General features: G+C 37.8%; 2 long non-coding RNA genes across 3 annotated transcripts; one reads left to right on the forward strand and one right to left on the reverse strand.

Moving 5' to 3' along the window:
- Positions 1-499: 499 nt before the first annotated feature.
- On the reverse strand, positions 500-9,790 carry LOC111266305 (uncharacterized). 2 transcript variants are annotated; one of them, XR_002684024.2, is made up of 4 exons: positions 9,505-9,639; positions 9,263-9,326; positions 1,358-1,682; positions 500-907 (listed from the first exon to the last, which is right to left on the reverse strand). It is a non-coding gene; the product is annotated as an uncharacterized LOC111266305 (long non-coding RNA). The 2 variants fall into 2 exon arrangements; XR_002684023.2 differs by lacking the exons at positions 500-907; positions 1,358-1,682 and adding an exon at positions 7,037-7,280 and having other exon boundaries at positions 9,505-9,790.
- Positions 9,791-10,152: 362 nt separating this feature from the next.
- LOC147753906 (uncharacterized) lies at positions 10,153-10,811 on the forward strand. Its single transcript, XR_015313363.1, has 2 exons — positions 10,153-10,273; positions 10,601-10,811. It is a non-coding gene; the product is annotated as an uncharacterized LOC147753906 (long non-coding RNA).
- The last annotated feature ends 640 nt before the right edge of the window (positions 10,812-11,451 follow it).

The following is an 11,451-nucleotide window of genomic DNA, read 5'->3' on the forward strand; positions in this document are numbered from 1 at the left end:
AGAAAAACACCCTTTTCATACTGAGATTCTTCCTAAGAGGCACACACGTACTACTAAATGGATAGGGCATCAAATTTACGGTCATGATGTCCCGATTTTAAGCTAAATTATTTTCCACTTAAACTCGCAATGTCAGACCCCGTGCTATTGTACGTAGCAGCGTGCATGCCTTTACGTAATACATCCGCAATTTGACCCGACCTGTGCCGCAGGCAATGTTACCGAACGTTATGTAAGTTGGGTGCTGGCTTTCAGGTTGTGCCTTTTAGAAAATAGGCAATGACTCTAACTTATTATGCGTGCGAGACGCATACTTATACGACAAATGTCCAGGACCAAACTCGCTATCATACCTGACGGAGGGAAGGTAAAAGTGATGCAAGTTCATAATGGCCAGCATCGCGTAATCTCTACTTCCTCTAAGTAACGATAATTAAACAAACTTTATTATAATCGTAGAATATTTAAATATGTTTTTCCATGAATTTGTTAGCATAGTGTAAAATGTTTATTATTCCGCACATAATACAGAGAAGACGCAGGTAACTGTTTATCTTTTTACAAACTTCATCAACATGTATGACCTCTCGGAAGAACATCTGATACAGGCATCCGGTTATCTGTGAAGCGGTCCAGTTTTCTAGTCGCTCGTTGGCCCGCCGTTGATTTTTTTTTGAATCGAGACAAACAGAATCGTATGATTCGGTCGAGCGGGACGAAAGACGCCGAAAATCATAATTGAGCTTTATTGGCGCCCTGCAGTCTCGTCTGATTTCGTTTTTGCAACTCACGTACGTGCAATTTCCAAAATGACGGTGGGGAAAGGGAGAAGCTTAAGGATGTGAAAGAAGATATTACTTCATGGATGCAGGATACATACGTCGGTGCTTGCGTGAAGTTCAACAGTCTGTTCAAATGACATTATATACAAAATGATAAGTTGAAGCTCTGGCAGATCAAGGTCTTTAACTCTTCAAATTGACCTTTTTGCCAATATTTGCTTTTTCGAAATATCTATTCATGGGCATTTATAGTTTATTTGTATGAACATTTGAGCATAGTTCGTGAGAAGGTAGATTGCTTGCAATCACCGAAAAGCTACAAACGGAATCATATTTAGAAACAGAGGAGTAAATATAGTATCGAATTTTTAACGTGAATTTAAATGTTGCCAGTTTTTCAGTCTTTCTAGCAATACTTACAGACTACTCTTTTGGCGCCTATATCTGGGCAGCTAGCAATTCTCTAAGCACGCTAAAAGTACTATAGAAGCTTTTGTCAGAAAAGTTGCGACAGATCAGCGCCTAGATACAGATTAAAAAGCAGCGGGTGCTGATGGCGCAAACGTTTCACTTACCTTTGAAGCGGGAAATAGAGAATCCGACATGTTGTGTACAGCATCAAATGGTTAAATAGGACATCGATTCCCTGTATTGGGTAGGCGCTCTCTCAACCTTTCCACCGACTCTGATTTCGTACACTTTTTTTTCTATGGACCTTATTTTGCAATAGGATTATATATTATGTTCTCAACATAATGCCAATACTGTGCGCCTAGATGGACCAGTTTGACGTGGTAACGGACGAGTCAAGCAATAGACACTCAATCATGGGTCTCATGTATTTAAATGTATAGCTGAACAATGATTTAAACAAACGATGCTTTCTTCAGAGTCGATATTCTGAAAGTCGAGAGTATAATAAGAAAAAAACGATTGATCGGTTTGTTGCACGTTAATTCAGATCACGCCAGATTAACATATCCTTGAAAATACAGAGAGTCAAAAGCTGATCTTTCAACTTGTACAAACGCATACCCCATAAACACACCGTCAAGAACGATTCGTTGTACTCACAAAAAAAACATAGCCTATTGCAAAATGTTGCTCAATCCGAACTCGTCTTTCTGCGTTTCTATTAGCTCAAACAGATTTTAATGAACCAAGTTAATAGAAACGTAACTTATCGTATCTGATGGAACTTGTTAAATCGAATATCGCATGTTACAACAGCAATAACTGTGCTAAGCACTTTTGCAGGATAACACGTTATGAAATAAAACATGTACTCTTACGGTTCAAATCGTATCATGGAAATGATGAGCTGATAAATCGGACACTCATAACGTAATTACGAAAAGATCGTCTATGTAAAAGCCGGTCTAGTACAGCGCTACGGACCTTGACCAACGTTTTCGCTTATCGCTTGGTAGAATAATAAAATTAAATTTCATTAATTACAAAATACTTCACTAGAAAAAAATATACATATATATTCTATTTATTTAAAAAATTAGTTGAACCTTATTTAGAAATTGTTAGATTTAATGCAGTCGCCAAATTAATAATTTTCGAAATTGTTATTAGTAGTGTCGAAACAACTACTGTTACTACAGTTATTCTCTCCCATGACTCTTGAAGTAAACAGTACTTGCACAACGTTTTTCGTTGCAGAATCCCTGACTGACGAATGTTTTGTCCATAAGAAGAATAAAGAAGCAAAACATACATGAGGGTCCTAGGTTAAGAGTAGACTCTAGCTAGCAGGCCCCGCTATTTTTCATTCCGGCCGTTCATTTCCTTTTGACGGTTACCAAGGCTAGTCGTGTTGCTCGGTGACGGTCTTGTCTCAGCCCCTGTTCAAGCTAACGCCTCCGTTCAGTGTGATCTTTGCAGATGTATCCACTTAATGTAAAATTGACATTTACAGAACTGTTCTTTACTAGAATGCGCTGTAATTGTAAGATTTTCCTCAAGGGAATCTAAGCTGACGGTAAACAAGGAGTTCCTCCAACTTATATAAACAAAGTACATCATAATAGGATTATCATATTAATAGTCAATAGGTGTAGTAGTAATTAACGGCGGCAATACGCACTTCTCTCATCTATATTAAGCGCTGCATGATCTGCTACATCCAATACTAGTCCTATATGCAAAATGGGTCTACACGGAAAACAATGCTGAAGCTTTGACAGCTAGATAGATAGATGAATAGATAGATAGATAGATAGATAGATAGATAGGCAGATTAAGTTGAGAACGAAGATATAAATTTTACATTTTGGCATATCATAGTTTCTATTCATCTTCTTTCTGGCCAATTGTTTGAGTTCAAGCGGCTTTAATGGGTGTTTCGCACGTGACACGATCGCAAGTCTGTGCCTCTGAAAAGATTATATATTTACGACTCCGTACAGAAAAACGTGCTGGTTATTGGTATATATTTTCGATAATATAAAGAAACAATACAAGCAATTTCAGGTATACCTCGCAAAGCTTTTGAAAGCGAAATTCTGGTGTTGCTTTCCATTCTAGTCCGTTGGGTGTAATGTAATGAAAACTACTCTATTGAGAGAATGACTACTTGTTTTAAAACGTATTTGAAAAAATTGGCAACTATCGTTCATTTAAAGAAAGAGCGTCTTTAGATCTCGGATATTCAAGTCGGTCTTGACGAATAGTAAAAATATCTTTGTTAGATCTTTATCGTTGCACCAGTTCATGGCCTATATGACGTTGTCAGTCATAAAGCGGGCCTTGAACGTGGTTTGATGCTCTGTTATTTCTCTATTGTTTAGCTATTCTTATAACTAGAACTGCTGGCACGCACGAGTCGGTCTATCCATGTAGCATACATGCTTAACAAATTGCTTGTTAATCCAATTGAACGTACTTGGCCATACGCTTAAAGGTGATCGAGATAAAACTCAATATGGTGACATTAAGAAGATCAACTGAAATACACTGTCAATTGTTGCACTCATGATCTGGGTGCTTCTGATCACTGATGGACAGCCCGTTAAGTTTCATTCTACTTATCCTTTGAGATGTCGACGAATCTGGTTTACGAAGAGGACAAGGGTTGTTGACTATCGGCGCAGTTCGGTGAATTCAGCTCAGGAAACGTATACCCCACCGAAAAGTTGAATGTTCTTCTAGAACTCCTCACTACAAAAACTATGTAAATGGTAATGTACTGTTTAAATAGATACACGGAAATTAGCGAAGTTTTTTTTTTTTAGTAATAAGCAATCTTCACGCTTCGCGCGTATGCTGCAACGGAGCTTCGTCGAAATTGAGTGAAAAGCATATCTGATTCCATTGTGGACGCCATTTCCGCAGATATGGTTACTTAGACGTTTTGCGTCGTAGGCGTATGTATATATATAAATATATATATATATATATATATATATGCTATATTATACTGAAGGTTACGTAGTTGTACTTATTTTTTCCCAGCTCGCGATATGAAAAATGTAATGATTCAGGCAAAAACGCCATATTAATAAAGAGGGGAAGAGTCAGTTTTCAGGCATAAGAGAGCTATCATTGAACGATGCTAAGCAGTTTGTCCTTCATTTTATGTTCCACTTGGCAATCTATTTTAGATTTGCAAATAGTAAAATCCCAAGTTTGAACCACTGAAGTTAGGCTTGAAATCTGGAGCTTCACTTACGACTTCGTTCACACTATATCGTTGAACGATTCAAACCTGCGAAGTCTGTAGTATAATAAAGAAATTAGATACTTTTTTTTAAAGCACAGCGCTTATATTCTATACCTTGTGTCTTGCTTTTTATGCTTTGTAATTAACCGACCGCGATTTTTATATTAATAATATGAAGCGATAAAAACGGCAAGGGCAATGATGATAATGATGATTGTTAATTATTTTGGTGTCTCGCCAACGCCGACATCTTGGTCTTCTCTACAAAACCGGTCTAATACGAATTCAGCCTTTTCTCCTTTTTCTGATCCGTATTCAAGTCACGTACGCACTCGCATATGTATAATCAAAAAAAAACGAGGAGTTGCGGCGACAAAGCAGATATCAACAGATTTCACGAGCTGTTTTTCTTTCCCCGCTGAAGGCGCCCCGCAGTCTACCAGAGCTACTGCTTTGATTGTGATTGCCACTCGTTGCATTTTCGTATTTGTAATCGTGGCTCCCAGATTTGGCTAAACTTTAAGTATGACAGCAGCACTGGGTAGCAGTTCGAATCCAAAATCATCAGACGTCATGCTCTCAACGCGTCTTCTTTTTTTACCAAGTATTGAATATCATTGTAGCCAACACCAATATAAACTAATAAAGTAGAGAAAATATGGGTTCTAGCCCCAGTCATCAATCCGGACCTTCTCAACCGGATCCTCCGTGTGGACTCGCAGCTTTCCGATGTGTGTTGTCGCAGAGATAAGAGTCGATCCGCTAAAATGAAATGAGCCGGACAAGCAAAGCAACCGACTAACCGACAAACGTAAAGCCAGACAAAGAAGAATTATATATATATATATAGGGCTCGGCACCTTTAAATAGACGAGCTTTGGTAGGTTGCTTGTCATAACGGCCACCCTTGATTCTACGAAACCAAGTGTTTTTTTTTCTAGAACAAATCTGACATGGTAGAGAACAAGGCGAATTTGAACGAAAATGAGCTATTATCTAATCTATTTTCGGGCTGGATGAATTCCCACCGAGATAAAAAAAAAAAAAGCTTCATGTTATGTTCCGAATCGACGGTATTCATTATCGCCAATTTTCATGCGATTTTTGAAAAATCCGAGAAAAACTTCCATGAAGCAGACAAGGAGGTCCTCAATAGGTTTTAGATTTACCGAGCTCAAACATTCGTCAAAATAATTCAAAAAACCTTTTCTGATACAGTGAAATGAACGGCCCTCCTGGAGAGGATAATATCAATCGTCAATTGGGTAGCTCAAATGTATTGGAATAATTTATTGTAAAAAGTTTTTTCATCTATTAGACTTATGGGTGATTTTGGATATATATATGTGTATGTGTGACTAATAGTGGATACGATAGTATAAGGCGGTCCCGTTGCTACGAATTGTAGAGTCCAGTATACAGCACGTACCTTAGGTGAACCAACTAAGCGTGCATGTAACTTTAAAGCTGAAAAAATCCTCTACACAACCTTTAAAATCATATCTAGATGTTTTTGTTCTTATCATAGTGTCTAAAATAAAAGTATATTTTAAATCTATATATATATATATATACATGTGCACTGTAGGCCTAGCTCGGCGAATCACTTAGAATTCGTTGGACAAATAATAGTGGTTATTATTGTGCGCGTTTATAAAAAGCCAGGGAGCGCAGTTAGCGCACTCAGTTGCGTTACTTGCCTCCTTCGCGACCTCCTTCATCCAAGGACGCCTCGTACTTGTGGGGTACCTCATAATGAATATCGTGTAACTTACATCTTCGAGTATATACACTATGTGCAACACTGTACCAAATATCAATGGAAGATCTCAAATCTTGAGTCATCGTTTCTTCATCTTTGCCTATCGTCCGTTCAATAATTACGGCGTAGTCATATACGATGTGAATGCGTTTAAATAGAAGTTTAACAAAACACCCCTTTTTTTTTCTAAATAAGTTTCGTTTGTAACGGTCGGCAAGAAGTCGAGAGCAACAATTCGGTACAAGGAAAAAGCATTCACAAAGGGGTGGAAATTTACTTCGAGTAAGTTACCTTGATAAGGTACCATGTGATGTCTGCTGCAGAAAATATAAATTGTTAACATGAGCTTACATGTTAACATGTGAGGTAACACATCGCCTCAACCCTAAATCGATTTTCTCCTGAAAGGAAAACTTACTTTCCGTTAATTCCGCGCTTAGTGTTCCACTATAGTTTGAAAATTACGTTCGTATACATTTAGTGCTCGCACGCTATGCTCTTGCAGAGTAGACTGGGCACCGACAAATTTGAAGTGCGTAAATATCTTCTTTAATTGAAGTGTCTCATCGCGGACTTCAGAATCATACACTATTGAACACCGACGATATGGAATAACGCATTGGTCAGACCAACCAATATAACAAATAATATTACTGAGCTCGAACCGAACAGAATTTTTTTGTGTAGGCTGTTTTTATTAAAGTTTGAATCATTCTTCACTAGTTACCATATCCTTGACGGAAATTCATAGGTGAAAATGCGTGTAAGTAAGGTGACATACGCCAGTCAGTCTAATTGGAGTATTAATATGCACCGAACGTCTTTGTTTGATACCTTTTGACACTCAATACGTTCTGCTTTATTATAGTGAAAAAGTGCCGGCCTAGCTGTATCATAAGGACCATGTGGCTTTATAATGTACAATTAGGAAGGCCAACCAATGTTCGTATACACACATATATTCGTCGCGTATACTCTGTCCGCTTAAGCCGGCGTCATGACCTGCAGGAGCTTTCAGTGTCATTTAGCCACACGGATAAAAATCTCCTAATCGAATTTTCTGCGTCTGGAAATGATAAGCGAGCTTTATGTAGTCGTCATCGGGTACTGCCGAGGGAGCCAGATCGACGTTCTGGGTAATATATATTAATAATATCGACAATGAGCTGTTGATAATAGGCAGATTTTAATCACCGATCATTCACCCCACAGATAGGCTTGGCAGATTGGACTGGTAAAATTATTTTTCTTTTATCGCTGCTCTTGAGTTCACCACAGACAGCATCTGTATAATTGTAATACTGTGCTACCTGTATTCTACTCTAGTCAAACCGTTTTTCGCGTTATCAATCATGCTCGAGAGACCAGAAATGTTAGTTGGACGGACTTTGACTCTGTTAGGTTAAAATAGTTAATTTTTTTTTTCCAGAAACGACAGCTGACGGTTAGCTAGCTGTAAAACTACACGAGGAAACATATCCTCTTTAAGATCCTCTGGCTAAACATGATCTTTCACCGTCATCAAAGGGACAAATGATACAAACGAACGACGTACATTACATTCTACTTTCTTAATTACCTAGAATACATCATCACTATTGCTGTTCCTCGCTTAACTTATAATCAGATTTGTGCTATAAGAAATAATTCTAACTTGGCTTCAACTATTCCGATATTTACCATTCTGTAACACTTTTCATGATCTCATCGCTTTGTGTTAATAAGAACAACATTTATCATGTGAGCGTCCATTAAAGTACTAACAGCGTCACGGTCATAATATTATATAAGAACATTGTGTGAATCCTCTGGCCTTATTTGTGGACAACAAGAGACTTAAACTTGAATACAGGCTAAATAACAAATGATCATGACGAAACAGAATTAGGCCACCCGTGGAACAAACAGAGTTTCTTAATTAAGCCACATTGTAGGTTCGCAGGAATTAAAACACGGGCCAGAATACGTTATTCCATCAAAAAGCAGAAGCTCCTCGAGTCTGTCGATCTGGACATAAAATGCATCGAAAAATTTACCTAGGTTACTGCCATGACGTTGAACAATTCCTACCGCTTGGCATACTTTGCGCCTACCCAAATTGAATCCAAAACGATACGTGGTGATATTATAATGATGATATTATTGCAAAAATAACAGTTGTCTGAGCATTTTCTGTCTTATTCTCCCTTTGCAGATTTTTTTATTCGTTTACCTTATCGGCATAATAATGAGAAATACATCTTTCAGGGAAGCCAATATTACCATTATAATGGACTGAAGATAGAAAAGAGGTTTAATTAATATAATGTTCTATATAAGGTACTTGGTATCATGAAACAAACCTTGATAATGAAAGAAAGAAATCAATAGATAAAATATTCAGATGAAACAATTATTACCAAAATAAAAGCTAAATATCAATAGTTATCTAATCGTAAGGCTAACATATGTTCGGCCGATGATTTTGATGGCAAACGTTCTCAGTATTCTGCTTTCGTTCGATTATTGGCAAAATATTGGTTTTTGGTAGCGGAAATGTTTTGAACAAATAAATGTTTCGCCGGTTTACTATGGACCGGAATTGGGGACGTCAGTTATTAGGAATTTACATATCGATATGAAAAGGATATTTGGTAGGCCGCTTGGGGCAAACTTCACTATTGAAATGAAGTGTTTATGACTTTTATAGATCAAATAACGCCTCAGTTCGAAACATCGATTTTGTTCAGTTGTTTGTTCGATCTAACGCCTGTACAAGGACCCAAAAGTGCGCCCCAGTAAAATCACGAAAATGGTCTATTAGCCGGCCTTTTTTGATGCTTAAATCGAAGTAGATGTCTCTAAATATTTGAGAAATAGAAACTATCGGTTGGAGCTAGCGCTCATTGTAGACAGCATCCTCATTGACAGTAACGAATACATGAAGCGAGCGCCTATAAGCGCACAATAAGTCTCAACTGGCAGTGTTTATCCACATGAAAAACAAGCCGAAATAGAACTATGAACTAGATCTACTTAAGAAGCGTTTGTGTTTTTTTTTTTTACTACCTTTTTATTCCGCAATAGGTTCCAGTATACAGGTCACGACATAGTACAATAGGTCCTGATACACCTTAAAAAATCATTAAACAGTATAATTTTCATATGCCCATCCAAGAAAGTCGCTCTAAGTGGACCGTCTATGTTATGAAATCTCTATATTATCGTTATTGTATAATAATGGCACAAAATACCTTACATAAATATGTATTGGTAATTATTCAGCAAAGTATGATGCTAACAAGTCTTACTTGTGAGGTCGTTGAAGCAGGTGATCGCATATTCAGCTTTTTCATTGACTACGTACGACGACTACAAATAACGGACGGATATTTTTGAATTCGAAATTTAAAAGACGTCTCTTCGCAGAGCGGGAACAACTTCGAAGAAAATAGACAGGCTAATTCATGCTGCATTTTGTCACCGGTGGGTTAATGGCAATTTGGGATGCATGGCCCATGTGAACGTGCATTTATGCGCCTGTTGCAATAGTTGCACAAACATTATACGGTGTGTCTGCGAATACCTTCTTATATTATTGATTATTAACAATTGCTGAACACATCTAAATATGAGAAAGGGAATAAAAAACGGAGAGGGCAGAGAACCTTTAAAGGTACCATTAAATATTTGATTTCCATTGAATACTGCATTACTAACTGTGTAGCCAATATACCCTCTTGTTGTTATCTATTTATTTATTTATTAACTGCACAGAATAGACGAAATGTCACAAAATCAATAACGTAGGATAGTGTTCATTCCTTATCAATGATGAGTCAAAAACGAAAATCTAGTTGAACTCACAGCAACAAGTCACTGGTTCCTGCTGATTGTAGCTAAGAAGGAATTTCAAATTAAAGCGATAGGGCTTGTGATGTGATAGAAAAAATACCATATCTGATGAGTGCGGTCAGCTATTAATGTAAAAAAGCCACGGAAGGCCACGGTTCATTAAAACCGCTTACTCATCTGAAGTCGGGGGTGAAGTGAGCCAATGCCGTCATCAGTCTTTTGCTGGTATGTAACGCCTCAACGTGCTTTGATCGTCGAACAACATTCTCTATACTCTCTTAAATAATGATGATTTTCTACGATACGGGAGCTGTGACGAAGTGCCCTACACCATGGCTTACACGCTACAAATAATGCGTAATGCAAAATGGCTTTTTGTTGTCTGTGTGTGTGTGTGTGTGTGTTGTTTCTAGAATCAATCAGAATACGTAACCATGCCTGTTGCTATATTCAGCCAATTTCCATTTCCGAGATCGTATCAGTACGGCGAAGGTTAGGCTTTGTTTCTAACTTTTCTTCTTCTCTTTATTATTATTATTATTGCTATTGAAGCAGGGCTGTTCGATCGCAAGGTGTGCAGTGAGCAAAACGTGTAGAGATGGCAGCGGGAAACGCCTGTTGAAGCCAATGGGAACATCTAGTTGGCATTTTATGAAACTTAGCATATAAAAGACGCAAACAAGAGATGAACATTATCGGATAGATTCATCCCATCGAAATTTATGCCATCACAATAAATATGATAAAATTACGATTACGAAAATGATACGAACATTCCCATCTTCTTCTCTAATCCGATTACGCCATCACTACGACGGCACTCGTCACGATCGGCCACTGCAATACACCTATCGATAGGGTATAGCACGTCGTCGTTTGAAACGATGGAACTGTGCAGTATTACACACCTGTTCTATACATTATAGATATTCTGTTTTACGGAATACATACAACAGTATGTAAAGTTGTACAATCAACCGATATTAAACATTTAACGGTTTGCTCGTTTGATAAGGTTCGAATCGATTCACATCAAACGTACTCTTTACCTAACGATTAGCGGATCCAGCAGCGGATCGGGGATGATGGACAAACATATACTTTTCATTGTGTTTGCCGCGATAAATACACGTGAAATCAGTGTATCGTTTTATTAGTCGGGTAGTAGAAGTGTGTCCTACTGACGACGCTTACTGAATACTGCCGTCTGAATAAAATAACACCCTTTTTAACGCTTCGTACATCCACCCGCTCTACTAGAACATAACAGCCAAGCAGATATTTTGTGGTTGAAGACATAATACATTACGAATTATGCATATACGCATCAACGTCATTAAAAACAACCGGTGCAATTGTTTCATTGAGCAGAATTTTTACTGCTTCAAATTCACATCATACAG

This window comes from Varroa jacobsoni, unplaced genomic scaffold (genome assembly GCF_002532875.2).
Source record: "Varroa jacobsoni isolate VJ856 unplaced genomic scaffold, vjacob_1.0 scaffold_112, whole genome shotgun sequence".
Taxonomy (NCBI): Eukaryota; Metazoa; Arthropoda; class Arachnida; order Mesostigmata; family Varroidae; genus Varroa; species Varroa jacobsoni.